The sequence below is a fragment of the Anser brachyrhynchus genome (assembly GCF_964034855.1).
Source record: "Anser brachyrhynchus genome assembly, chromosome: 3".
Lineage (NCBI taxonomy): Eukaryota > Metazoa > Chordata > Aves > Anseriformes > Anatidae > Anser > Anser brachyrhynchus.
This window is the reverse complement of record NC_137696.1, coordinates 11,105,266-11,133,049: the sequence shown is the minus strand read 5'-3', so window position 1 is coordinate 11,133,049 and position 27,784 is coordinate 11,105,266. Positions and strand designations below refer to the sequence as shown.

At 45.7% G+C, this 27,784-nt stretch overlaps 1 long non-coding RNA gene across 4 annotated transcripts; it reads left to right on the top strand.

Moving 5' to 3' along the window:
- On the top strand, nucleotides 1–27,050 carry LOC308191487. 4 transcript variants are annotated; one of them, XR_013948041.1, is made up of 4 exons: nucleotides 1–139; nucleotides 3,019–3,127; nucleotides 25,779–25,905; nucleotides 26,425–27,050. It is a non-coding gene; the product is annotated as an uncharacterized lncRNA (long non-coding RNA). The 4 variants fall into 4 exon arrangements; XR_013948042.1 differs by lacking the exons at nucleotides 25,779–25,905; nucleotides 26,425–27,050 and adding an exon at nucleotides 11,386–12,179 and having other exon boundaries at nucleotides 2–139; nucleotides 3,019–3,145; XR_013948044.1 differs by lacking the exons at nucleotides 25,779–25,905; nucleotides 26,425–27,050 and adding an exon at nucleotides 4,799–5,512 and having other exon boundaries at nucleotides 2–139; nucleotides 3,019–3,145.
- Nucleotides 27,051–27,784: the final 734 nt, after the last annotated feature.

Sequence of the window (27,784 nt, the reverse complement as noted above, 5' to 3'; positions counted from 1 at the left end):
CCAGCTGGGGCCCTCGTGGGCCTCGTGGCTCCATTTAGGCCCAGGGCCAGGCCCCCAGCTCTTGGTTTGGGCTGTGTTGTGGTAGCTCTTCTGGTGTTCTCACTCTTCTTTCTGAATGTAGCTGAGACATGTGCTAAAGGTAGCCTCTTGATCCTTGTCTTATAGCTGTACCTGCTGCTTATACCCTAAACCTCACCTACAGCCTTGGGTAGAGGTGGGCCCTAGCTCTGTTTGGGGACTGGGGGCTGGGCTCAGGGGTGGCTGCTGTGGTTGCTCTCTGCTCCTGCAGACAGCCCTGGCCTGGCAAAGTCACAAACCTTGGTGGGATGTGGGGACTGTGCTTGCACCCTAGGCTTCACGTGAGCAAAACCTCCCTAGCTCTGTTTGGGGACTGGGGGCTGGGCTCAGGGGTGGCTGCTGTGGTTGCTCTCTGCTCCTGCAGACAGCCCTGGCCTGGCAAAGTCACAAACCTTGGTGGGATGTGGGGACTGTGCTTGCACCCTAGGCTTCACGTGAGCAAAACCTCCATTGTGGTGGGTGCTGGCGGGGGAGACTGGGAAGGAGATATGCTTTAAAGGGTCCTGAAGCACCCCAGAACAGTAGAGAAGTCCAGTCTGGCTAGAGGAGGTGGTCAAAGCTTTCTAGGAGCCCTTCTGAGGAAGAGCTGTGTTAGTGCTTAAAAGTGGTTCCTGAATGTATGCATTTGTGTCCCCCCCTGTGAGCTGTTCCTATCTGCAGAGCTCTGGCTGAAGGCTGGCCTGTAGCTTGTGCCAACAGGTCTGAGCTCATGTTATGATGGTGTTTTTCTTCTCTTCTGGCAGCTGGAAAGGTACAAATCCCTTTGGCACCCACTTGGCATGAGCAGTGGTGCTACTGGCATGTCCTTGTCTTGGTCTGGAAGCAATACACCATGAGCTCTTTCTGGGGTATTGATAAAACAATTACCTGTCTTGGAGTTTGCCCCTTTCTTGTGGGGATCCAAATGAAGCAGCCTGAGCTCCCCAGACTCCTTTGCCCTGATGCACTTGTTTCCAGGATTATCTAACCAATCTTCTGGGAAACTTTAGCAGTATGAGAAAGTTATTTCCTAATTCTGGGTGCTGGGGTGCACCTACAGGTATGCTGTCAGCTAGTAATGCTGAAAAAGGATACTAGAAGCCCTGACTTAGGAAGTCTGTATAATTCTTGTTTAAGGAGATGGTTACCTTGGCAGAGGTGGTGAACCTGCTCCCTCTGCAGGGCATTTTGACTTCCTGGGTGTTGATCTGCCTTAAGTGCAAAGGTAAAACAAAGTAAACAAAAAAAAAAAGGTACCAAGCCAAAAATTCTTCTGCTGGGAAGTGTCTTTCAAGATGCCTAGGAACAAAATCTGGCAGGAGAATTTTTTGTGTATGCTGGTAAGTAGTCCTTGCAGAATGTGAACATAATCACAGGGTTGGAGGCAGTGCCCCAGCCCCTCAGCATCTGGTGCTGGTATCTGCTGCATGGGAGGAAGGAATTTCAGTATACCTGGTAATTAATGGGCAGAGGAAGGAGGATCTAGGTTTTCATGACAACCATAAAACAACAAAGTATAAATTAAACTCTGCTAGGAAATGAAATTCAAGAAGCAGAAATAGTTTCCTTGGCAAGCTGAGAATAATGCTGGCAGCACTCAGACTGGTTGCTAAGTGAGAGGGCAGAGCAAGGAAAGGATACTAGTAGCTGTGATTATCGTTGCTACCTTAACAAATGTATACATTCAAGGTAATAAAATTATGCTTCTAAAACTGTGCAGCTCCACAGTGTATTCTTTGTATGTATCCCAAGTAAGGGAATTCAGGGTCAATAAAGTCTTGGTATGCATGTTAGAGGTAATCTGTCCATGGTCAAAATCTGTTTATTCCTCTTGGTCACCAGGAGGGTTTTTCCCCCTGTAAATATGCAGGCATTTTTCTTTGCATGGTTTAAATGGTTGGTTGCATGTCTTTTGGTAATAGCAGCATATGGTTGGAAAGGGAAAACTTGTAAAGAACAGTTAATTGCTGGGTTCTCAGGTGGTATAAGTCAGAACTTCCATTGATCTGTCCCCTTACATTGAGGATGTGGGACCTGGTCCAATTTCCCTGGACACGGAGGCAGAGCTTTGCTCTGGCCTGGGTGGGCACAGGCTCAAGCCTGTGCGAAGTGCCTGCTGGAGGAAACTGAGCAAAGAAATGAGAATGGCTGTATTTTGGTTCCAGTCCTAAATCATTAACCTTTGGCTTGATGACATTTGTCTTCATGAAATGCTTAAGTCTATGGCTGGAAAAGTACTACAGGAGTGAGTAGTTACAGAAAATGCTTTTGCCACAAATAATGCAAACTGCCAGTCACGTTAGGTTTTCTGTGCATCTTCTTGGACTAATGTGAAAGTCGTGTCAGCGTAAGAAGCCAAGACGTAACAGAAATGCTTTTGCAGTTAAAGTTGCTGACTAAATTAAGTGGGCTGCTATTTTGGGGGTAGATAGTTCTTTTGATAGGCATGACAGGGCAGAGATCCCTTAACACCGTATTGCAAAGCATCGCTCTCCTTACAAAAGGATGTTGAAGGTGTAGGTCCCACTGAGCTGGGTGACTCTTGCTTTGCAATCTGGGAGTAAAAATAAGTTTTATCTCATATTTATCTCATATCCTTGTGGAAGCTTGTCTATCCCAAGGTGCAGTGCAATCTCATGAGGATACAGTTCTGCATATACTTCTCAAATGCAGTTCCTGTGTTACCAGACTCCAGCACAAACCCTCTCTTCCTGCTTGCTCCTCATCCCCTTAGTGGATTTCCCTTTTTCCCATTGAAGCTTGCTCTTTCATAAGCTTTCAAGCTATGCTGGAGAAGTTTGCCCGAAAGGATAGATCATTCTTAAACACACCTCTCTACTTAAGAGGATCTTTGCATAAATACAACACAGGAATTGCCATCTGTTCATGACTTTCACTTGCATCATGAACCAGGAATATTATTTCAGCCAAATGGTTACATCTTTGCTGCTTATGTTCTAGGATGAGCTGCAAAGATGGAGTGGCAAACAGATGCAGCAGTCTGCATGTGGAGCCCATCTGATTTTTTGGGGGACTATTACATTTAATCCCAGGACTAAGCTCTCTGAAGGTTGGTGTTACAATGCCAGTAAGTATTGCCATGGCAGAAAGATGATTTAAGGGCCTCTGGATGATAAATTTGTGGCTGAGGAACAGAATGAATGAGTGCCTCTGGGCTGGGCGCATTTCAGAGCACTGGTGGTATTGATGAGGGTATGGGAGCTCACACAGGATGGCTTTCTGTGTGTAAATTAACCTGCTGCTGTGGGTTTACTCAGCTCATGTGGTGCTCTGGCTCTGAGATGCTGTGCCTCCTGGCTTCTGACTAAGCAAAAAGCTCACTGGTAGATTTTAGAGCTGTTGTAGGATCTGATGACCACAAGTCTACTAAGGTATCTTAATTGCCCTGGAGGAATCAGATTCCTGATGACAGACCACAGGACAGATGTAGGCTGTGTTGTAGTTAGAGGTAAACATCCAGCACAGAGTTCTTAGGTTTCTTGTAAAATAAATTAAGCCAAGCAAAAACTGCTACTTAAGTACATGAAAATTCCCACTCTACCTCTAGTTTCAAGCCCTTAAAATGGCTCCATCACATGGTATCGGGAAATTGCACTGATTGCAGCAATTTCTTGAAATCTGGGAACTGGGTGCCAGAAAATCTCTAGGAATGAGTTGGGAGTGTTCAGGCTTCATCCATCAGCAGCAATGGGTTCCATGAAATCTGACCTCACTTCCTGCAGCCTGATGTTGCCCAGGTACAGGACAAATTGAAATGTGCATGTTACATTTATGCATATTTGCAGAGCTTGGCAGGAGCCCTAGTATTCAGGCTGCTCTTCAACACTGAGCCATTTGCTTACTGTGGGTCCTCACTGCAGCATCAAAATATATATATATAAAAATATGGTATGAGGAAGTTTGAAAAAAAAAAGTTCTGTTATGAGTTTGGTCAGGTGCTGTTCTTATATCTGATGTGTACACTGTCCTGAGGTCTCACTTCAGCATGTGTTTAAGTGTTGTCTGTGACAGTTTGACTTCAACATGCAACCAAGTACTTTGTGTTTGTGCCTCACAGCAGCTAGCCTGGTTGTTGGACACCAGTGTACTAACACTTAGATGTGTCTCTTTAAAACAAAATAACCTCTCTGAAAATGGACAAAGACAGACTACTTTGTTTATGTAGTATCAACAGGAGCATCTTGCCAAAAGCAAAAAAAAAAAAAAAATTTGTTCCGTAATTTATTCAAAGTTAAAATATCAAAACAGGTATATTCTGCTAAATTCTGGTATTATAGAGGGGACTTGGAAATTCTGCTACTTTTAAGAGTGAACTAGGTGAAATAAACAGAGTAGGTTTTCGTGTGCTATTGAGACTGCATTTAATGGTGTTCAGTGATTAACTTTATCATGGAGTGAATAAACATATTAACTTCTCAGATACCGAAAAGTATTGGGTTTAACTGAAAAAGTAATTTTTCACTTTTGTTGTTTTTTCAAAAGGAAAGCTTTCAACCACTTAGAGTATTTCATTTTTAAAAACTGAATAAGAGACCTTCAAGATTTAAGAAGCCCCAGCTAAATATTTTCCTTTTTTTTTGGTGAGATTTTCCAGTAAAAAAACAAGAGCATGCACTTTGTTTTAAAATATTTTTAGCTGTATATCAGTGCAAGGGTCTGTCTTGGGAAGCAGAGCTCTGGGGAGGGAATGGAGTAACAGCTGTTATTTTTTTTTTGCCAGTTATAAAAACAATCCTTCAGCTTTTGCTATGGACCTGGGTGACCTTACTTGAGTGCTCCTTGGTCCAGTCCAGCCTTCAGGCTTCTGCCTCCTGTGTCTGCCTCGGCTATTCCATGCTGCAGGGGCAGCTTCTGCCTGCTCCTGTGCTCCCAGCAGGACCTCATCTCCCTAGGGCAGAGAACATGGGAAATGGTTAGCTCATGTGGAGAGCCTGCAAAATCAGATCTCTGCTCAGTCACTTGTGCAGCTAGAAAGGCTTCAAATTTTGTTTGTAGTGTAAAAGACTCTTAATTGCCTGCTTTAGTCCGTACCACTGCAGTACGCTGTAATTTGAATTACTGTTTGGTTTTCTGTGCTACAGTTGCTGGCAGCTCCATACAGAATCCTGGTTTTAATGTTCATTTGAATATTTAATTACTCTATAATAGCACAATAATTACTGTGTAGCTACAGAGGAATTGCATGGCTGTCTGTACTCTGTAAACTAGTATTGACCTCATCTGCAAACAAATAATTATGCAGCGAACATACCTGTTTAACTTAAACAGTTATTAGAAAAGAATCAGGAGAAATGTAGAAAGTGCTGTTGATTCTTTCATAATGCCATGTACAAAATTCTTTAGTTCCTTGATTTCTTTTACTGACAGAATGTTAGATGATACAAACTGGCACCAGGAAAAATTTCTATAGCGTTTAATGCTGATAGAGCTATCTCTGAAGGCACCACATAAATACGCGGTGCTTCCTAGCCCTTTATTTCTGCAGCTGGCGATCAAGCAAATGGAAATATTTCCAAACAACTTCACATGTGCTCTGGCTGTCTCTGCATTTGGGGGCCTGTTCTAGGAACTTGGAGGAAAACCACAAGGTGGCAATGTGCACAAGCAAATAAAGCCACCCAGATCTGCCTGGGAGCCACAGCACTCAAAGATGGAATTACTCAGCCTCCAGATCTAACAGAACTCCTGTGTTACAGGAGCTGGGGTAGGATTTCAAGCATCTTTTCCACTTTAAAAGGATTTTAACTAAGAGTATATGTAATGGCAAATATCTCTGTACTGACTGCTTTGTTTCATGCTAGTGGATATCTGCAGTAAATGTTTTTTCTTTCCTTTAAGTTCAGATGCTCCCCAGTGAGTACTGGGGAACATGTTTTCTTGTCACCAGTCCCCTGCCTGGTGATCTGTCCTGGTGCACCCGACCATGCTCCAAGCGTGGGGATGCTGAGCACCTTCTTGACCCACTGACACCTTTCCCATCCCTCCCTTTCTCTGGGTTATCCTGGGCTGCAGGAGCAGCCTGTGCCTGGCTCTGACTTCTGCACCCATCGAGTGGGATGCTGAGAAGGGATGGGCAAAACAGTGCTTGGGCTTGTTTGAGGAAACCTGGTTTCCCTGTCAGTGTGCCTCTGAGGTGAGGGGTCAGACCTCTGTGTCTTGATGCAGGACTGAGAAAAAGAGCAAAACCTACCCTGCTTTGGCATGTGGAAGATGTATATGAACTGCAGGGAATTCTGAGATCAAAGCTCAGTGATCATCTTCCTCATAGGAATGTTTTTTCTTAAGGAAATATGATGCACAATGTCCCTGTTGCCAGGTCCTTCAAAGCAGGCCTGTTTTGTACTCGGCCCTGTTTTGTACCCATCCCTGAGGGAAGGCACATACTTTTCTTCCTGCTTTCTTTTTGGGAGTCAGCTCATCCCCCTGCAGCAGTGATAGTAAAATCAGCAGGATTTAACTGTTGCATACATGCTTCTTGAGGTGCAAGCTGAGGCACTAAGGTATGTTGGTGGGATGTGATTCGGTCTGGTGCAAGGGGGGGGGTGTTAATCTGGCAGAACAAGTGCAGTGAGTTACTGTTTGCTGAACCGGGGGCTTCGTGCTCGCTGTCTCCCGAGCTCTGCCTGGAGGAGCCCTGTCGGGAAGCTGGCTGTACCTTCTGCTCTCCAACAGCAGGTGGCATCGCGGCTGAGTGCTGGAGGGAGCTCAGCTTTGGGACTTTCTGGGCATGGTTCCACGCATTATCTTTTCCCACCAGTTGTGACAGATCTAAACTTCACATTAGAAGATCAAAAAGGAACAGTTTAAAAAAACAATCCCTTTTCTAGCTTGTTTGCAGACCAGCTATCCCCAAAATACCAGTGTAAGGCTTCCAAACAGCCAGCTGGCTGAGGAGAGCATGGGAGCATGTCATTGCTCTGAACCTGGTGAGGACCTGGTGCTTTACCAAATGGACTTCATGTCAGAGTTGCTGCATGCATCATTAAGTAGCAGGAGACAAGCAGAGTGTGAAGGCAGTAATACACCCTGGCTGCGTGTAGAGCAGGACCAAATGCCTCAGTGCAGCACAGAAGCATGGTTTTTGTAAAGCCTTGATAGCATCTCTTTGGCCATCCAGCACTATCTGCCTTCTGTGGGGGTTCCCAACCTGTGAAGGTCCTGCAGACATCATGCTGGGGACTTGCAGCTGCACCACTGCCACCTCCTTCCAAAAAGGCATGTAAGGCCACCATGAATCCACAAGTAACCACTCACAAAGCATCTCTGGATTCTCAAGTCTTGATTCCCCAGACACCTGCCCTGTGGAGATCTGGCAGCATGAGGCAAGATGTGAGCAGGACCAGGGCATGCTGCTGCAGTGCTGGGCCCATGGCAGCAGAACAGGCAACTGAGACCATCCTGCTGAATCCCAGGCTAGCCCCTGCTCTTATCTTTCCTTTCCCAGTTTTTCTGGCTATATTTTTAAAAATGCCTATTTTCTTTTGCTGTTTGAGCTCTTTTGCATGTGGTTGGAGAGCTTCAAAAAAGCATAGCAGTGTCCCTGCAAAAGAATTTACATTTTTGCTGTGAAAAGTCTGCCTTTTAAATCTGTCTCTTAAGACAGTGTTAGTAAAAGACTCTGCTCAGCACAGCTCCTTGGTAGGAACAGGTCAACAGGAGGCAAAGTTGCATGCTACCCAATGCATTCATGAGATTTACCCACTTGATTTTAGACAACTGGGTTGTTTTTCTGTGGATTTACAAGGGTTCAGTTCAGCACAGAAACAAACAGTGAAGATGATGTTCACTTACATTCATCTGTATCCTGCAGGATAGTAAAACAGGCTTTAACAGCCCAGATGATTTTGAAATGAATTGCGGAGCTGGGTGGGAAAGTCAGTGGCACTTTTCTAAAGAATAGAGCCCTTAGTGTCTGTGCTGCAACAGTATTCCCCCCCCCTTTTTTTCTGTCTTTAGCTCTTTGTTATGTCAACATCTGTACTTTTGAGTAAATAGCAAAAGGGGAGAATGCATATTGTACTCCTGTTAAAGGAGCAGGGCTGGGTGGGGGCCGGATGACCGTATGAACTGTGCTGCCTCTGTGAAGCAAGGAGGTCTGGAGTAAATGCATACATAGGACTCCCAGAGATCCTAATCTTATGATGAATGATATTGCTTAGTACTTCATTGACTGCATCCTTGCCTTGTGCAAACCAGTATAGACCTTGTGTCAGTACTTTGGATGTGTTGGTCCGCTGGAGCCAAGAACCTGATGCTTACCTAGCTTCTCTGAAATGTTCATGTCTTCTTTTGTCAGCTCCGTCCAGAAGCTTTTAGCTATGCTGGTTCTTATACAAATAAAAGATTTTTAAATAATTAATTGTGCAAATATCAGAGCACATTTTATCAAGGACTTTAAAATCCTGCTCTGCTTGCAGCTAATGCTGCCACCTCTCCATCCTCCCCCCAGCCAGTTCCAAGGAAAATGGGCAGAGCTGAAGTCCCAAAGCTAAGGAATTCTGCTATTTTTGTGAAAATACATTTAAGGGAGCGAGGAACATGGCTAGCAATGGCTGAAGGAAAGGCTGCTGTGTGAGTTTAGTTTTTGCAAGACCTCAGATGTGGTGTGAGAGATTGAAATGCTCACTAGCTTGGGCTTACAGAGCAGCTAAATGTCACCTGGTTCCAGGAGGGATTCAGCATGAGCACAGTACCTTCACCATGTGATTTGCTGTGTGTGGGGAGCAGTATGATGGTGCTGAAATCAATCCACTAGCGGTTCCATGCACGGGAGACCAATTAATGGGTAGGTCTCATCTGTTTCAGTGCAACCTCAGAGTATGCTTTTCAAAGGAAACACAAGGTCACAAAAAATATTTGCCAAGTAAATATTATGAACTATTAACTGGGCTGCAAGAGTAAACTTTGGAAGATGAGGTCCACCTTCTCCATTTAGCTGTTATTGCTCCCTTTGACCAGAGCCATGATATTAACAGTTGGGAGTCAGCAGAAATACTGGACTTCTCAGGTAGGCAACTTGCCTTACACACTGAAGGGCCTGTCTATACCAAGTAGTGGATGTGGGCTAATATTCCCTCTCACTGGGTGAGATGGCTGAGGGATCTCTGTGCTGGACTGCCATCTAGCTGCATGCGAAGTGCATACACTTTTTCTTAAGTGGTTCCACATCATGAGAAAATGGATCTGTTCAGATAAGAGATGATGCAAGCCCACTGAAATGGTGTGGAGCAAAATCAGGACCTGGGCAGAAGCAATGTGATGTAGAAATAATCTTTCTACTGATAGGGGCTCTGCTGAATCTTCCAATTTGATGCGTGGTGGTACTGGGTGTGAGTTGGCTCATGCTGTGCAGGCTTGGCACCCTGGCTGGCAGTGGCTTAAGCCCCTTGAATTAGGGGATGAGCTCTGTGCCTTTATCTTTTCTCAGTTGCTTTCCTCTTCCAAGCCCTGGGCTAAACAAGCTGTCTCTTATGGATGCACTTTTGTCCCATTTGAAGCTATCTGGATGTAAGCTTGTGCTTAATGCTTGAAACATTTATGTATTTTGCTGGATAGAAACAGGTCTAAGAACACTTCTATTTACGCATGTGGTGTTGACTTGTAGCCTTAAATCGTGTATAGCAGGAAGAAATCCCAAGAGGGGCAGTTTTCCTTCATTTGGCTTCATTTGGTGCTGAGCAGACCTGACAACACTGCTGCGGTGCTAACAGCTAAGGGAACGGGTGTTGGTGCTTGGGAGATGTATTTGTGTAAGTAAATATGCACGTTTCAGTATTTGCAGAGAACTTAATTATGTTTGATAGCTAATTAGTTTTGTTGTACTTTGACATTTTTACTTTAATATGCTACAAAAGACAGTTCATGAGGGATGGGCTTTCCTTCATTTTGAAAGCAGCGTCTACCTGTCTCTTATTCTTCTGTATTCCGAAATGCTCTTTGAAGGTCTGCTAACCATTCTTTTGGTTGCAACCAATTTTTTTTCTCCTCTGGAAGCTTGTCAGTAAACTTTGTTTCCATTGAGCAAAAGGGGAAGACTTTTAAAAGCACAGAGGACTGTAAGGTACCTAATTTCACTGTAAGGTTGGGTGCCTAATTGCCCTTTGTGCCATTAAAAATGTCTCCATATGTGTTTTGTGGTGTTTGTGGGCTCTTCCCTCCTCACACAGGCAAAAATCAATTGATCAATGTTTGTTACAAAGTTATGAACAAACATCTCTGGTCTCATTGATGTCAGCCCAGTGTGTTCTCCTTACTAACAAAATGAGTTGCAAAGTCAGCAGGAGGCTTGCAAGAACACAGAGCGCGGGTTTTGTTTGCATAGCACAGAGGGCTGGTTGCTGCTTAAATAACAAATCATCCATCTATGCTCCCACAGATCTTCTGACGGTGGCGATTTGTTTTTTTTTTTGTTGTTGTTTTTTTTTTTTTTGCATCAGGAGTTGTTGTTTGAATAAAGGGTCATTTGCTGCCTTACTTAGGGAAAACAGTGATGTAAACATGTGGTGGTGCTGCGTGTCCCAGCCTGCATGCTGTTTTCCAGCAGTCCCACAGAGGCATGGGCTGTCACAGCCTGGGTCTGAGCGTACTGCTGGCTGCCCTGGGTCCTGCACCAGCAGCTGTGGGACCGGGCTTGGGACAAGGTAGTTTGGTCACAGCTCCAACAGGACATGCTGGTGGGCTCTGCACAGAACCACCCCGAAAGCAAACCCTGTGTCTGGGAATGTTGTCCTAATGATTCTTGAACTCCAGCAGCTCAGTGCCGTGCCTGCTGCCCTGGGGAGCCTGTCCCAGTGCCTGACCACCTCTGGATGAAGAACCTTTCCCTAACACCCAGCCTGACCCTCCCCTGTCCCAGCTCTGTGCTGTCCCCAGAGAGCAGAGCTCAGCGCCTGCCCCTCTGCTCCCCTCGTGAGGGAGCTGCAGGCTGCCATGAGGCCTCCCCTCGGCCTGCTCTGCTCTGGGCTGAACAAGCCAAGGGACCTCAGCTGCTCCTGGTATGTCTTGCCCTCTGGACCCTTGGACATCTGTGTAGCCCTCCTTTGGATGCTGCTTGATAGGATCTTATATTGTGGTATCCCAACCTGTACACAGTACTCAACCTGTGTACAGACCAGGTCTCGTCCTGATCAGGTGCTCTGGCTGAGGCCTCGTATCAAAGACTGCTGAAGTTGATTCTGGTCTCTGAAGCATTCTGTTGCTCATCCAGCAGGACTGCTGCTTGGTGCAACACCTCTGTTATCAATGCTGCTTTATTTAAACTTGTAACAATATGTTGTGTTTTTTTAAAGTCCTTTCCTGCTGTTCCAGGTGCTCTCACCTCCCTGCCTGTTTTGAAGCAAAATACGCTTGGAGGATGAGAAGATGGCTTGCTGGCTGTTCTTCATCTTGCATTTGCTTACAGTTCATTCACGATTAGCAACTTATCTACTGTACTCTTACAGCTTCTAGCTTTTTTCCTGCCAAATTTTGATCATTAAGTCTTGTAGTATTGACTGTCTTGGATTTTGCTTCACTTATGTTCAACATTTAAAGGTTATTTTTAATGTATGTAAACAAATATACACTGTATACAAATGACCAGGAACTGTGATTATCACTTCTTCCCACCTTTTCCTCCAACATTTCTCTAGTTTCTGCTCTAACAGCAGGAACCAAAAATGTGCAAAATAAAAAGATATATTTCTAATTTATAGGAGTTCTTAAAAGGCTCCTTTAGGTTCAGATTAAACCCTACTGCAGGTTCAAGGGAAAATTTAAGAAAATCAATTTTCCCAGGCTGAAAGAGCAAAACCACTGCAGTTTATATAGTGTTCTTTGTTACTTGAATCAATACCTCTGTTCCCATGAATGGCTGAATAATCACTTTCTTACATAATGTTGGTACACAGACTTATCTCCTCCAGACTTTGTTGTTGAACCTGCAGTAAAATATTTTTTATCATTAACAGTTTCTTGCTCTTATCCTTGTTTAATTTTTTCCTGTATCAGTGTCTTGCTCAGAGCTTGAAATGTGGCAATTATTCCCTGCTGTGGCACTGGCATGAAATATAAAACTATTTTTCAAATTAATGGCTTTCCAAGAAATCATAAAGGTCATGCATAACAGTAGCTAAATGCAACTTTATTAGTTGCTTTGGCTGTGAATATTTTCAAATTGTCTGTTAATCACTAATGGTGGCAGGAGACATACCTATCCTGTAAATAACTGTTTCAGAAGAAACATCTTGGATAACAATGCACTTGAGGAAGAGCTGGTTTCTCCTGCTGCCCATCCTGCCCCAAGGCAGGGTGGGTTCCTCTTTTCCTTGCTGTGTGGCTGCAGCGCTGTGATGAGCCCCTGTCCCCTCTGCAGGAGTGAGGGGGATGTTGGAGCAGGGGCTACTGCTCTGCCATGGCATAGGTACGTAGCTATCTATGTGTTAGTGATGGCAGGACACCTCTAGTAGGAGGCTTTCTGTTGTCTTTAATGTATCTACTGTTTCCTAATTGTAGCATTGCAAATGTCCTTGCAAGGATATGATCTCTTCAGGAAAGAGGCAGGACATGCCTTGGAAAGGGTGACTAAAAACAAAAGCCTTTTTCTGTTTTGTTTCAGTAACTCATGTTTATTACAGCTTTGTATTTTAAGCATCATCTTTTCCACTTACAAACAGTTGCATTATTAAAAAGATATTTTCGGCTGATAGTAACCTTGGCAGTAGTTGTCAAGGCTAATAGTCTGACATTTCAGATCGCCCACAACTAATCAGCTGAGCATGGCAACACATTTGAGAAAGCCATTACGGATGCATGGCCACAGCGCGGGGTGTTGCAGCAGCGCTGATGGCCGCCCTGCAAAGTGTCTGATTTTCCTCCGCTGCGTGGGCACATGGCAGAAAAGCACTTTTGAGGGGCTCGGGAGCAATCCAGGCATGAGCAGTATGGCATGTGCTTGTGGAAAGCTCACCACAGTGCTGGTGAGCAGAGCTGCCTCTTCCAGCTCCTAGGAAAGGCTTTCTCCATCTCCTCAGTGGCTCTCATAGGGGGATCTGCCGTGGGGGCTCCTGAGCACCATCCTGAGTGACCTGTGGCAGCGGTCTCTGCAGCTGTCAGCCTTTTGGAAGCTCAGGGAAGCCCAAAGAGGCCAGCAGTTGTACCCAACCTCCAATATGTGGGCCTGGGAGCCCAAAAGAAGAAAAAACAGGAAGAAATTGCTTTGCCTTGTTTCTTTGGTGCTGGGAAGGCAGAGGTGCTTAGGATATTGAAGTGCTGGGGCATGCTCAGTGCTGAGGAGATGGCATTTTGCTCAGGTGCAGGCCAGGCTTGCAGTCAGGCTGAGAGGGGATGAGCTCGGTGCCCTTTGGAAGCCACCTGAGCAGCCTCTGGTCCTGGGCTGAGGCCCAGCCTCTGTCAAGGCAGGCAGCTGCCTCAGACACTTCTCCATTCAGTGGCATGTGGCTTGACTCCTGAAGAACAAATGGGGACGAATGTGAAAGCCCACTGTGCATAGTGAGGCAAAAAGCTGTCAGAAATCTAAGATTTAGGCAAGCACTTGGTGTGGAGACTGGGTCTCAGCCCTAGTTCTTGGCTTGTCCCCATCTAGGTCTCTAGCTTTGTCTGGGATGCGGATGATGGCAAGTTCTTGTTCTGCAAAATTTTCTGAGATGTGCAAGAAGCTGATTTAAGTGGAAATGTGAAGTGAGCTATAGTGTGGAGTACATGTTGTGTGTTGGTTCCTCCAGTGCACGCTTAAAGATAATGTGTTTTCATGGACACAGTTCAGTGTATAAAAAGACAAGTTTCCGCCTGGTTACAGCACCTTGGAGTAAATGATGAATGTTAGGACTCTTTTCCTCTTCAGAAACAGTGAAAAGCAGTTTAATGTGCCTGACACTTCTGTAACTGAACATTGATGCCAGGCTGAGACCCTTAAAGAAAAGCTGTTTGCAAGCAAACCTTGTGTCACACTTTGCTCGCATTCTTATTGTTAAGAATGTTTCAGTGGGATCTTTATTTTAGCTTGTGTTTTGTGAAGCTCAGGGTGTAATGCTCCTTATGTCCCTGGGTGCAATGTCCGAATAGCTGAAGCTTGGAAGAAAATGCCGGTTTTCTTGACTCCCATGATGCTTGCTCCTGATGCCAGTTGGGGTGTTTCAGCCTGCTGGGGCTAATTAGACATCGGTGTCTGAGCACAAACCAGGGGTCTCTTCAGACAAGTGCTATAACTCCCAATCCTGTCCATTCTCAGCTGTGCTCTCAGTGCAATCCAGCTCACTTTGCTCACTGGCAATTAAACTCTCTCTGCGTGTAGGTTAGTTTAATACTAGACTTAACCTAGCAGATATAAAAAGTTTTGTTCATATACCTACCATGATTTAAAAAGTAACAAAATCAGCAGGTCTGTTTTGCATCATGTTGGCCATGAGTGGTTAAAAACAGTTGATTGACTTGGATGTGGAGGGCACTGTACAACAATATGCATCCTATTTGCCTGACTGTAGGGTGCAAAGAAACAAATGATCCAAAGCTGTTTTGATTTTGCCCTCTGGAAGACATGCTCACTCCAGAGAAGACTGACACCTGGGTTTTCTCAGAAAGGCTTGTCATCTCAAATATTGGTTGAGATATAGTTCCCAAGACCAGACAGGGGCTTAAAAGAAGAAAATGCCCTGGCTGCCTCCATATCCTTCTGGGCTGTTAGAGGTAAAAAGCCAGCCCTGCTTAGATGTGAAAAGACTTGCTCTGTGGTAAGTGAAGTGATGTTTAAATATTGTGTAATCTGAATTATTGGAGCCAGTTCATAGGGCTTTGTTTCCCTTTGCTCTTCAGCGTATCACTGATTTGCTCACTTTGAGGTTGCATTTCACTGCATTTCTATCCCTCTGTCTGCTTGTATCAGTAACTATCTCTGAGCCTGCAAGAATCTAGACCAGTGTATGCACATAGTTGTGTACTGCTTCTTGTTACTTTTTCCTCAGATATTTATAGAAACAGGGTTCTGTTGTGTCAATATAAAGGTTTCTGCAGGTCAGCCAAAGGACGTATCTGAGGGAATGCAACTAGCAGGTCTGTGTGACACCATTAGCTCCATGATTACCTGTCTTTCTAGGAGAATCCTGTGTTTTGCAAACAGGAATGAAGCATGCTGTATGGAATAGGGTGGGAGGGAGGGGAAGGAAGTAAAAAGGGTAGTATTTGAGAAATGGTGTATTAGGGCATAACCTGAAATGGCATGTACCAGCAGGAAGTGAGAGGAATACTAAGTTACACTTTTCACACACAGATTATGCTTTTCCAACCTGAACTAGCAAAGTTTGCATAAACCCAGAGACACAAACACGTCCCCTGCCCCTCTTGTGTGGTGACTGCTGTTTGGGTCTGCTCTCTGGACACATCCAGTTTGCTTCCAGCCCTGCTGCTGCTCCCTGCTCCCATACCAGCCATCTTTTACTAATGGAAACACATTTCTTTTCTGTCCTTTGACAGCTGCTTGGGTTGGGGAGGAAGAATAAGGAGAAAATATGAACTAAACATCTTTGTGTTTTCTGGGATTTTTCCTCATTGGCTTAATTGCAATAACATTTATATCACATAATATAGTGCACCAAGGTTGTAATTTTCCTATCATCTAAATTGCAGGCTGAAAAGTGTGTTAGGAAAGAACTGTAGAGAATGAATTGCTGCTTTCAAAATGACTACTGTTAACTGACAATGTGACCAGCAAATGATTACCAAAGACAGGATGTTTTTGTGTATGTTAGTGAACTGTAGCATGGTGTTTCTAAATCTGTCTCAGCACACTGAATAATACGTTTTTAACTAAAAGAAATCATCTCCTTCAAACATGTGCCTATGTTTCTTAGAGGTGCTTATAAATAATAACAAAAAAGAAAAGGGGACAGATTAAATATGCCTAATTCTGTATCTGTGTGTTATTGAAGGAGATATAATTAAAGGGATTTTTGAATTTGAATTTAATTTCTACTACTGTTTGTGAATGTTTTGATGTCCCTGTGAGACCCGTCAACTTCACGTGTTTCTAACCAGCTGTGCTTTCCCAGGGCTCATGTTGTGCATTGCTCCTGCAGCATGGAAGCGGTTGGAGCTGTGCAAGATGCAGAAAAGCCCAGTCCTCCCGAGGGATGTATGCAAAGAGGAATGTATATTGTAGTCAGTGTGAGGGGTTCAAGTAAGGGGACAGCAGCTGCCTAGCCTGCTGGGTTTTTCCCTAAAACCTATTTTCCAAATTTAGGTCCTTTGTGAGATCCCAGTGCTTCAGCTCTGAGCTCTGAAATGTTTGCCTCAGCACAAGTAAGAAGTACCAGGAATGCTGCCTTTTTTTCAATTTTCTTCTACTTAGCTTATTTATGTTCAAGTATATATGGAAGTCAAAATGAAAGCCATTTGAATTGCTATAAAACAAATTAAGAAGTCTCAAAATTTACCCATGGTCTATGTTTATAGAAAAATGTTTCTATGGATTTAAGTTTCGGGGTGGGGTTGGGAGGTTTGGGTTTTCACTTGTACCCACTCGTAGAGGCTTTTTGTTTATTCCATTACTAAAACTACAAATGCTGTAAAGTTGGCTTTAATAAATACAATTTCAGAGAGCAGCCCATGGCTATGCTGATTTTCAAGTTTATCTGCTCTGGTCCTGGAGGATTTGTCTGGATCCCATTTGGTTGTTGCTCCTGTCCCTTCCCCTTTGGTTTTGTTTTTGCACCTAGACCCTGCAATGCCTTGGTGTTTTGGTTCAGCCCATCCATATCTAACATTAATAGGAGGGGAGCTTCACTGCTGAGTGAATGGAAGCACTGTATGAACAGGGAGAACAAAAGCAGACGGTTTGGTTCCTGTATGCTCTGATTTGCTTTCAGGCTTTTCTGGTTCAGTCAACTGCAATGCGTTGTTGGACACTTTAACGTGCATTAAAGTGCCTGGCACATCAAACACCCTGAAAGTCCTGAGGAATAAATCTGAGATGTTGCAGCATGCATATTCACAGTGCCTTACGTTCTGGCTTGGCAGAAAGCATCATGGCACATTACTTCTCATGGTAATGCAGGATGCACGAGTTCATAATGAGCAGTAAATGACCAGTTAATTTAATACAATGGATGGCTTTGATATATCAGAAATATTTTAATTTTTAAATTTTTTAAAAAACACCAGTGTGGTCATGTTCAAAATGAATGCAAGCAGCCTGTGAAATCGCTAATTTAATTAGTGGGTACTGCAAGGGTACAAAAACTGCTAAATTACCTTGTCTTCTTATTGAATAGCCCTACTCCGTATGTATATATCCATCTTGCTTCGAAGCCTAGTTTTAGCTGCCAGGGGAAAAAAATCTGGTATTTGAGGGTGGTTGTGGTTGGTTGGTTTGTTTTGCGTAGTGAGGGTGTTTTTTTCTTTTTGCATAGTATTCCACAGCACCAGCAGGGTTTAATTTTTTTCTAAAGATATCAAAAGGTTATTTTAGTAAAATGCATATGGTGGCCCCCTTGCTCATGCTCTGTTTGGTCTCTGGATTACTGTTTAGTAAATGTTTCTTACAGCACATTTTAAGCCCCTTTAACCAGACACAGGTTAAAGGAATTAAATGTGGTGAGAATAAAGCCTTCTGCATATTTATGCTGCCACAAGAAACAGTCCAAAAAGGCTTTTGATTACTTAAGTCTTAATTTTTTTTCTTGTACAACTCCTTGCTGGAAGAAAATATTAGCGCATCGCCATCTCTGAGGCCTCGAAGTACTGAAGCACTAGGTGAAGAAAGCAATTTCATGGTTCATGCCACCATTAATGTCTTGTCGTAATCTTCGGAGAGCAAGTCCCTTCTGTTTAAGTTTGGGATAATGAAGGGTTTAACTTTTCGGTTCTGTCAAATTAGTTGTCAGAGTGAAAATGGGGGCCTGCTTCCCTTTTGGTTGTGTGGAGATTGCCTGTGCGGACACATAAGTGAGCATTACAGGTGATTCTTTCTCCACATGGAGGTAGAGAGGTTCCATTTATTGCCATCAAATGCATTAAGCTGGAAGTCAAAGCCCTTAGCTTTTTGCTTGCTGCTAGTCTGGACCAGAAGACAATCAAACCATAAGGGTCATTTTCTGCATGAGCTAACCTTTTCCTCTCTTACGGTTTGAAGCCTTTGTTGACAATGAGATGCTCAGTGGGAACATTAAATTAACACTTCATATTCGTGGCTGTAAATTTACTGGCAAGCTGAGGAAAAGTCAGGGAAAACAAACACTCCATCATTTCTGCTTCATTTAGCTGCTGAATGGGGACACTCTCACCTGCAGAGAAAAGAGGTCAGGGCAAACAAGGATAATTTTAATCTGACTCTCAGCCTAGTCTTTAGTAGCGGTGGATTGTGTTGCTTTCTGTGCGGAAAGTAAAGGTGAGAGTGAGGTGAGAGCAAGAAAATGGATAAGTACTGTGTGAAATGCTTGAGAGACCTTGTCGTGGGCAGGAAGGGATGGATTGTTGTACTGGTTACTACGGAAACTGGCAGGCTAAATACTATTAATTTTGCAAACTACAGAATCAGTTTGCTCTCAGATAATAGTCGCAGCAAGGTTTCCTTGCGTAAGCCAGAAGATAGCACTGAATTTCACGGCTGAAGGTTTAAAAACTGAGCTGCTTTCTTTCACAATGAGATAACGATGCTCGATGGTGACTTCATCTTCCCAAGTCATGTGTTACATGTCGCCTGTCACTTCCCTGGGTCACAGTCACTACTGACGATGGCTTACAGGTGCTGATGGGCAAATAACGCTTGTTTCTGTTGCAGTGCTGAGTAATATGACAGCACTTGGTTGTCACCAGCTGTCAATGCGTGTGACACCGGTGCCCAGGTTCCCAAAAGACTCGGGGTGCCTTAAAACTAGCTGTGCAAGGCTTTTTGCCTTACTCCATCAGTGTCATTTGTAAGTGGTATAAATTCTATGAAAAGGGGAAACATTAATTTTGGAAAGATGCTTGGAGATCAGAATAAGACAAACACCGAATGCTTGATCTACAGTGCTTGTATTTGCTTGCTTCTTGTCTGCATTTCCATCAAAAATGTTACAGAAAGGCTGTAGATATTTCAATTAATTTTGGCAAGTCTTGTTCTTGCAATGCTTGCTGCGATGCTTGTTTGGATGTTTGGGTTTCAGAGCAGCTTGCTGCTGATTTTGGTGGGAGCTGCTGTGGCAGAGGAAGGATGGTGGGGCAGGGGAACGATGCTCACTGCTGCGAGGGGCATCACCACTTGGGGACGTTTCCATCATAGGCCCAACCTCGTGGGGGCCAAGCCCTGTAACCCCTCATTACCTCACTGCCTTTCACACTTGGAGCTGTAGTGGTGGGTCTGGGGGATTAAGGGGGATTCTGGCCCATGCGGGAGGGGTGGGGGCATGCTTCCAGTCTCCCTCCAAGGTGGTCCCACAGGGCCTGTGGGGCCAGGCTGCCAGTGGCTACGGCAGCACTGGGGCTGCCTTTGATGTGTGGTGGTGGAGGGAGTGGGGATGCGGGCGGGCGGCTGGTGAATGCCTGGCGCGGTGCTGCCCAATTTCCCAGGGGGTCGCAGGGTCAGGTTTGTATTTAGTTAGCGGTAATGATCTCGTTAGGGATCTGAATGGACCACCGTCCTCGCTCTTTCAGGGCTGCGAGCGTGCCTTGCCTTCACCGCTCCTCCTGCCTTGTGTGGGCTGTGACGGGGACATGAGAGGCAAGTGATGGGCGGTCACGCATGGGGATTGCTGACAGCCGCGGGGGACGGGGGCACCAACACTGCACCCCAGCACTGCCGGGCCTCGGCTTCCATGGATGGGAAAGGGGTGGGGGGAATGAGTCTAGTGCTGTGGGAGTAAAGCATGAGGAAGGCGTTGAGCAGCCGCGGGAGATTAAGGAGCTGAGAAAGTGACAAACTGATAATAGAAAGCACTTCCAGTAGTAGTAATCCTTGACATGTAAGGACAAATATGAATGCTTTTGTTCTTGAATTTAGATTATCTTTCCATGCAGGCCTAAAACTTCAAGCAACTTCATGCGCCTGTGGTGCAAAGTGGGAGCTGGGATGCTGCTGGGCTCTGGGAAGCGCTCCCCAGGGAGCGGGGTGAGATGCAGGGCAGAGCACTGCCTTTCTCGTCTCGTCCTCCGGTTCGTATCGGGCAGCCTCACCCTGCTGCTCTGCCACGCAGCATCCCCAGCCTGCCTGTGCACACCCAGTAGTCCTGGAAGTGGTGTTTAATAAATTTCTTAGTGCTCTTACCAAAACATAGGTTTCATGAGGGCGTTGAAAATCAGGCAGTTTGTATGGGCATGTGGCTCTGCAGGAAGGTCTGAGGCAAGGAGAAAGGAGACTTACATGGTGCGGTGACACTTTTATGATAATTAGAGCGTGTTACAGAGAGAAAGAGTGAAGGGAACTGCATAAAATAAGGAAACGAAATAAAACTGATTTTTAGACACACAGCTTTCTGATTCAATTGCAGAGAATTGCAATACCATACAACAGTGCTACAGATACTTTAATTGACTCTTTCTGTGGGCTGCCGGGCTAGAATAGAAGTCTGTCTACCTATGTACTTGGGAATTTGAAGTGTGAGTAAGGGTCTGGAGGAAAAGAGATGCTCCTGATGGCAAGAAGGGATAGATCTTAAGGTCCTTAAAGCAAATTGTTATGGAGAGAATAGTCAATTAAGTTAAAATCTCTCCAAACATAACTGAATGTTGCTGGGAATTCTGTGCATGGCTTCTCCCTGATGCTGTGAAGTAAACAGTAGAAGAAAGGAGCCACACCAGTTGGACTAATGAATTCACTTGGAGTGCCTGACATTAGCGCACACGTACACCCTGCATTCCTGCTGGTGGTCGGGGGTGATGGGCAAGGGTCCTTCAGGGCCGGCGCCAAGGGAGGGGAGAAGCGGATGGGTGGCTCCTCGGCCGTGGTTTTCCCTGTAGCAGGTCTGCACCTTCGCTGCCCAAAGTGCTCCTTCGGTACCTCCATCCCTGCTTGAGGAAGGGGTGTGTGGAGCTGGGGCTGGGCAAGAGGGAGATGGAGAGAGAGCCCAGCCGGGGTCAGGGTTAGGCGGTGGGGCTTGTAGACCTGCTTTGCTGCTGAAAACATTGCCATTCATGTTACTGACCTCTTAAAAGATAAGGTTGAAATGTGCAGCCACACAGCTGAGAAGAGAAAAAGAGGATCAGACACGCAACCCCCATGTACATATGATAATTTCTAGTCTTGGTTTATCTTGTAGGAATTACAAGATACTGAGTAGGAAATAAATCATAATGTCAGGACTAAATGCCATGTTCCTTCTCAGTGTGATTTGCAGCATCCCAGTCAAACAGATTTCGTTCCATCTCACAAGATTCTCCCCCTTAATTGAATTATGCCCCTGACTAGCAAATGGGATTTGTTCTTTGAGATACAGGGAAATTACCATTTGATGAAACAATGCTTTACTCCTTCGTCACCTGCACAAACATCCTTCAGGAAAACTATTATGCAGATATCCTTGATTACAGAGTATTGTTCCTTTTGATCTCTAGCTTCATTTGTTGTAATCAACAACAATGTAATACTGCGTGAATATTATACAGTGAGTGCACAGATACATTTGAGCTGTCCTCGACAATTGTTTGCTGACTGTTTTCTTCAGAACTTCAAAAGAGTTTCTTGGTTCCATTTAATTAAAATGCTCTCTGCTGCAGACGGTTCATTGGCAGGCAGATACTGTCAGCGGGTTGCTGGGTGCATGATGGTACGTACCTACTCACTTCTCGGGGGTGGCGCCCTCAGAGTAATGCTATTGACCACCAGGAACTGGATTTTCTGAGGAAATCAAGTAACCTGAGCTGATATAGATATTTCTACGCTAAAACTGTGGTTGGTCAGCAGGAGACTTGTTAATTCTGTACTGACATTTTTTGGCAGTTAACTCTGAAGTGCAACTTTAGCAAGAATTTATGACAGCCCTGGTCACAAAGGGCTCTGCCTGGCACAGCAGCCTTGTGCCATGGGGACCAGTGGGCACCCAAAAGGAGCTGCTGCTCTGTTGTGGCTGGCAGTCCCCTGTTAGGTACAGTATGTGTCCATCTGCCTGAAAAATGAGCTGGCAAACCTGGCAAGGTGGGCAACAAAATCTGTATCTGCCTATGAGGTGGAGGGGTGGCAGCTAATCTGATTAGCAAGGGCTCTTCTGATTTTCTTGGCACAGCACCTGCTGATATGCACTGTTACTAGTGAGCTTATGCAGCTTGCAAGAGCTGTGAGAACATGCAAAAAGTGTGTGTGTGTGGCATGGGCATGGTACCTGGCTAGAGTGTGGGCCCAGAGCAGTTAAAGCCCCAGGTGCCCAGTGCAGTTTGGCAGGAAATTCAGCAGAGTTGAAAACACCACGAGGAGCTTGGAACATGTAAATTTCTCTGGGACTTTCTCTGGTGATGGGGTGTGAGCCTGGCCATGCAGCATAGCCTCACGCTGTAGTGGAGCAGGCGTGCGACATTTCACTTCAAGCATAAAATTGATGTTTACTCTGGCAGTCTGAAAATGAAAAGGAAGAAAGCATAAAAATAATTATTTACTGACTGAGCGGCTAGTTTCATTTATTAGTTTCACATCTCTTACAGAGCTAATTACAGTGAATCTCATTAACTGCATGGAATGGGCTGAAGAGCAGCTTTCCCAAGGCCGGTGGCTGATGTAGACTTAGTGCCTGCACTGGCAACAATCATCAAGAAATCCTGATTTCCTGGGGCAATAGGCTTGGTGCTAATTTACGTGGTCCTTTTTAGCACATGCTGATGTCTAGTGGTGAAGACTTAGAGGTGTACTTGAACAGTTTAGAAACTCTGATCTAGACTTAAATGCCAGAGACGTTCCATAACATACAAATGTTTAAAGAGGTGGCAGAGTATTGTGGTGTCTTGCAGTTACAGATCAGTGCGCAATACCCCACGTTTTTATATTTTAACTTATGAATCAAGTGAATTTAGATTATTTTATGTTTTTGCTACCCAGCCCTAGCTACCTTTTGGCCCAATGAAGTATTTTCAATGTATTTTCACATAACTTGTATTTATAAAATAAAGGTATTCTTGGTTTGTTCATCCTTGTTATGGCCAGGAGCAAGGCTGTGCTTTGGCAGAGCACTTGGGATGTGTGTGGCGTGCAAAGACAGCTGCTGACAGGCTGCAGCCTGTTCCCTGCTGCTGCTGCACTCCCCAGTGCTCTGGACAGAAGGCACCTGCAGGGTGAGGAGACCTTCCCCCCAGTGGCTGGTAGCCATACAGTAGGGAAAGGGCAAATCACAGGTCCACTGTGTAAATAGTTTATTTCAAGAAACAATCTGTTTTGTGTCCCCCAGTGTAAAAGAACCGTATGTGCAGAGAGGCCAGCAGGCCTGTTAAAACATTGGTTCCTCAGCTGGGGATTTTGCTGTTTGGCATTAAAAAAAAAAAAAAAGTCTATAGGATTGGGTCCATCGCTGCTTCTGCCCTGCCTGGCAGCTTTCTGCAGTGCTGGTGCTGCAAATGGCCTTCCTGGGGGTGGGAATGGCATGGGGAGCAGAGGAGTTGTGGTCATTTTGAGTCTTGTTCCTCTTGAGCATTCAAAAAAAATCACATCTTCCCAAAGTTTGAGGGGGGTAGGAAAGCAGGTGCAAGAACTGGAATTTTAACTAAAAATAGCATATAAACCAGACTCCAAAAACTGGAAAGTTCAAGAAAGCAGCAAAACGTTCTTTAATTAGTGACAAAGGGAGGGAGCTGCTGTCGGAGGTGCCTGGCAGAGCGCCCAAAGCTGTGCGCTGCTTCCCCTCCTGCAGAACGGCAACTCTGACAGATCAGGGCTGCTTTAGGAGAATTGGTTGTTCCCATATTTTTATCTAAGATATGAATAAGGAATAAATCGTGGCTTAATGCACGTGTCCAGTACCTAATCCTTCCAGCTACTGAGAGATTAGTAAGGGCTCAGCAGAGCCAGAAATGAGACCCCTTGTCTGGATCCCAGAAGCAAGGTGTGAACTCTGGAAGCACTGAGGTCCCAATTCCTATCACGGGGTGCTAGGTGGAGATGTTTCCAAGGGTTGGGGTCTGCAGTGGCCAGCAGATGATTTAGCAGGTCTGTTTCTGGCTGTACAACAAACCCATTGCTGTTGGAGCCCTGCCAGGATCCAAGCTGCCCAGGAGCTCTCATTCGGTTTCTACAGCCAGGGGTGCGCAAGAAGCGATGCAGCTGGCACAGCAGCCCCTTGTTCATGAAAGATGCGTTTGTGTCAGGATTTGATGGCTGTGGCTTAATCCAGGATATGGAGGAGGGAAGTCTGTGGCTGAAGCTGCTCATTTCATTTGCTTGGATGCAGCCACTGTCACGTTCATTTGTTTTGTGATGATTCCCAAGACTTCGGGTGCTTGAAGTGCCGAATGTTAACAGCAGAAAAAGCAGCAGGTCCAAAAGCAAGGCCTGTTCAGCAAGGAGTGGATTTCGGAAGGAATACAAATTGTTCTGCTGCCAATTTTTTTTTCTTGACCATACAGTAACTTTGTAATTAATGTGTTAGCTGGCTGCCAATTAACAAGCAAAATCGTTTCGGCTGCCGAATGCTTTTTCACTCCCAATCAATTTGCTTTTTCTCTTCTGCCTTTTATCTCCGCAGTCAGTCGGGTACCACCGCTGAAGCCATCTGCCCCTCTGTTCTGGGAGCTGCTGTTGTAGCTCCTGGTCCCCTGCTGCCTCCAATCTAGCCCCCCTTGGGCTTGCCTTGCACACTGCTTTGTGGCTTTCTTCCTTGCTTCATTCGATCACGTTTTTCTTCATTCTTAGAATCACAAAATCACTCAGGTTGGAAAAGACCTCCAAGATCATCTAGTCCACCCTTTAACCTAATACCACAGTCCACCACTGAACCACCTTCTAAACCTACACATTTCTTGAAGACCTCCTGGGATGGTGACTCAACCACTTCCCTGGGCAGCCTATTCCAATGCTGCACAGCCCTTTCCCATACTCCCTGTTCCCCCTTCCCATACTCCCCTATTACAGGCTTTCCATGCACTCTCCCATGTTTCAGTGGTTGAGATGGGTCTCCTGGTTTTTCCATTGCTCCAAAAACATTGCTATATCTTTGGATATGATTTCTCCAGTGTGCCAGGTGGTGGTGGACTCATGTGCAGTCTTGTTAGGAGTTTCCTCCATCTCCTCTTTCCTGTGTTGCTGAGAATGGATGCTGGCTTCACCAGGATGGAGGTGGGACAGGTTAGCTTTCCTGTCTCCAAAAGGCTGCACATGGATGTGGAGATGCAGAAACCTAATCTGCAGCCCAAACTGAATAATGGTTTTATTGAAGCTTGGGCTGGGGCAGTGGGAAAGAAGTGAAGATAGATGTGGCCATGTCCTTCTGTTCTCTGGCAGCTAGCAGAGCGGGGGCTGTGGGTCACAGACACCAGTAAGGATGAGGAGGGTCCTCAGATGACGCCTGCCTTGCCAGGCAGAGCTGCTGTTATGAAATGGCCTCTGACCATGGATAGCTGCAGTGGGCAGAGCTGGGGGCTGCATGAACGCATGGCGTGGGACTCACTTGGCTAGATGGGTGGCTCAGGTGATGGGCTACCTCTGCTGCTCTTTTCTGGGGAAGGATGGAAGGAGATTCTCCCAGGGCACGGGGCGTCTCAGCCAAAAAAACAGAGGACCTAAGCTGATCAGCTGCATGCTGAAACCATTTTTTGCTCAGTGCTGACTGCAGGAGGCTGGTGTGGGTACTGATCTCTGGACCTGCACCATGGTGGAGTTGGTGCCAAAGGTGTCTGATGGTGCGGGAGCTGACATCTCCTTGGGACAAACTCCCCTGGGGACTCAAGGTATGCCCTAAGCCCTCTGGCTCTGCTCTCCTGCTTCATCATAATGTTAACAAAGCCCTTCAGCACATCTAATTTGGTTACCTATTCATCCTCTCCGTATGTGTTGTGTGCGTCTCTGGCATGTATATGTATATAATTCTTATTCTCCAGATTCATAAAATACCCTCTAGGAGTGGGGCTGGGTGCGGGTGACCCAGATGCACAAGAGGAAATGTTTCATATCTCAAGGAGTGCCGTATGTGCACCCCGGCAGCCCCTCCCTCCCGCTTATCAGATGTAGGGCTTAATGGGCTTAAGAATTAGAGCAGCTGCTTGGTGCAGAATTTATTGACCGATTGTGCATAACAAGTGGAATTAAAACTGTAATTGGCTGAGCTGCTCCTTGTCAGTTTGAGAATTTTTACTTTTTTCGAGGCTTGATATTTTCATCAAGGCTCCCAGACTCTTCCCTCCCTCCCACCTTGTTGTACTGCTTTCGGGACTGAGAAGTAACCAAGTGTAAACCTTCCCATCTTCTAGGGTTGGAGCTGGCCCCTTCATGGGTGGCCTGGAGGAAGAGGCTGAGATGGGGAGGAAGCAACAGTGTCCATGGCACCTTCTCTGCAGCAGCTACTGCTGGGAGGCAGTTGGAAACCCCAGCTCAGAGATGGTCACCCGCTGTGTCCCAGCCTGCAGATGCGGGCTGTCACTGCTGCAGTCCCGCATGAATCAGAACTATACTTGCTCCTAGATCGCAGGTGGAGTTTGGCAGCACTTAGGGCTGGCTGCATGGTAGAGGATGAGAGCAAAGGCTAGCAGATGTTGTGGGGCACAGAGCCACTCCACAGGTCACCTCCCTGAGCAAGCATGTCCCTTCACAGTGGTCCTGGCTCCCCTTGTAAATGCCCCTAATGTAACCAGTCTCTTCCAGAATAATCTATCTTCAGTTTCCCACCATTGGCATAGGAGTAATAAGCTCGCTTGGTGTGTTAAGGCAGAAAAGGGGTCTCACCTGGAAGATGAGCTGCCATTGAAGCATTGGTCCTGCTCTGTGCTGCAAGTCACAAGACTCACAAGTGCTGTAATGGTTTTTCCTTTTGATAAAGCAGGTCTCTGAAGGCCTCCCTGGAGAAACCTCACCTGTGCCTTTCTGCTTCCTCTTTCCACCTGTGTATATGGGAGGAGAAGATGAGTGTGAATTTCAGAATTCTAGATCTAGAAACCTTGATGTGGATTCTCTCTGACGAGACATGCAAAGTGTCTGTGCTCTCCTCCCCAGCCCCAGGGCATGTGTCCACTGTGACCTGCAGGGGACAAAGCCACGGGGTCTGTCCTTAATGCCAATAAACGCTTGTAGGTATGCACTAAAAAGGCAGCTTTGTGTGTTGTGCAAAGCACTGCAGCCAGAACTGTGACCAGCCCTTGTACAATATGGTACTGGTGTGTGGTCATGCTCACCACTGCGTGGATGGGGCTTAAACTCCATAAACACTGCCAGAAACCTTCAGCCCTGGTTTCAGCCCAGGTATCCTCTCTGCCCAAATGCTGCAGTCAGCTGCTGCCTTGAGGGATGGTGTGCCATTGTGTTTGAGAGCTGGAAGGAACTGGGTTGTTCCCTGAACGTGCTGCTCTGCTCCTGAGCCATCTCTGGAAGGGCTCTGGGAGAAGCAGCATGGTGCAGCTTGGAGGAGGTGTTTTTAGGTGAACTTCTTAGTGAATTTCACGCAATGAATGAGAGAGCAAGGTCATGAAGGAAGTGTGCTGCTTGGAGGCAGCTGACTCTGGCATGAACATGCTGTGGGAGGCCCTGTGAGCATGCAGGGACACACCTGGGGCAGGTATCAAATATTGCTGGGAATTCAGGTGAGGTTAGTCAAAAGCAAATCCAAATTACTGCTTC